Source organism: Aplysia californica, unplaced genomic scaffold (assembly GCF_000002075.1).
Source record: "Aplysia californica isolate F4 #8 unplaced genomic scaffold, AplCal3.0 scaffold00316, whole genome shotgun sequence".
Classification (NCBI taxonomy): Eukaryota; Metazoa; Mollusca; class Gastropoda; order Aplysiida; family Aplysiidae; genus Aplysia; species Aplysia californica.
In genome coordinates this window covers 250,002-251,452 of record NW_004797586.1, presented here as the reverse complement: position 1 = coordinate 251,452, position 1,451 = coordinate 250,002, and the positions used below count along the sequence as shown (strand labels likewise).

Genomic DNA, 1,451 nt, shown 5'->3' with positions numbered 1-1,451 from the left:
GATAGAGGTTTACTTGGAAAGAGGTAGCAAACCATACCAGAGCACCCTCAAACAACCCACATTCACATACAGGGGCAAACACACGAAAAACAAAGACGTGCACCTACACTCTTCATTTCTCTCCCCTTCCCCCCGCCTCCCCAGCCGCACACGCATAACCCAAAGGACTCATACTCGACGTGTGGGGGAAATTGGTGGGTGCTCTGGTGTGGCTTGCTCCTTCTTTCCTATTTTCCATCTATCGTCCTTGTTTCCCCTCCTTCTTTTTATGTTTAGTTTGTTACTTTCTTGTAACACATCTGATCTTCGGCACTTATATATTATGACCTTATTGTGTTGCAATTGCAGTAAAACTCTTGCTAAAACAGAAAAGTACTCGACGCGAAGGGCACACACACACACACACAACGACATCACAAAGACTTCGTAGATAGGCTTTGTGACATACGACTAGAATCTTAGGCGGAGGACATTGACTCTTTGACGACCTTTCACGTTATTATGATCATCCTCGTGAGCGGATCTGAGACCCGGGGAGGGACGAGGGGACGACGAGACATAAGAAGACGTAAACAGTAGGTGCTCGACTCATCTCAAGTTCCCGGAGGGCGTACAGAAAAAAAAATAATACCATGTCCTTCCCCTCCCACCATTATTATCGAAAGTACTAAGCTCCATGATGCACGCACACACCACTTCGCCATTGTCATGCAACAAGAGCCTATGTCACCTTTTGAAAGCATTAATTTGTTTTTTATGTTGTTTTCGTGAGATTTTTACGGCACATACAACACAATTAGATCATATAAAGAGCCGAAGACAAGAGGTGTTACAAGGGAGTAACAAACACAAAAAAGAACGTGGGAAAATGAGGACGGCAGATGTTTGACAGGAAAGAAGGAACAAACTAGAGCATTCGCGAATCACCAACGTTGTTCAAGTTTTGGGAAAATATAAGAACATACAGAGTGCCCGAATCAGAACCATGAACTGTTTACTAGTTATTTTTTAACTGCAACTTGGAAGGAAATAACGAAACAGAACGAATCTTATGGTAAAATGCTATTGATGGTGGGTTTTTTTATTCGAATAAAGTCTTTTTTCCCCTAGAAAACTCCAGAAACTGACTAGGGCGATTGTGGTATGACACTGACAATTTTTCATTCACCAACACATCACACTTGAACACATACTCTCGGATTGTGCTGAACGTTCCATGAGCAAAGATATTACGCCCTTCACACCTCTCCTCCCTTAACTCTTTCTATTGCAAGCACCAATACATCGGGATCTTTATTTTTTAACAATGTGCTGATGGTTCGTGGAGCAGAAAAAGTTTTAAAAACCCAAATATTTCCTTCAGTTGGCACTATATCGACTCACCCATTAACACACATTCAGACGCACTGTCCAACCACTACTGCATACCAGCACACACACACACCACACAC

General features: G+C 42.7%; 1 protein-coding gene across 2 annotated transcripts in view; it reads right to left on the bottom strand.

The window, feature by feature from the left end:
* The window catches only part of LOC101860422 (zinc finger CCCH domain-containing protein 10), a 61,485-nt gene that overhangs the window by 14,628 nt on the left and 45,406 nt on the right, over nt 1-1,451 (bottom strand). The gene's annotated exons all lie outside the window — the stretch shown is intronic.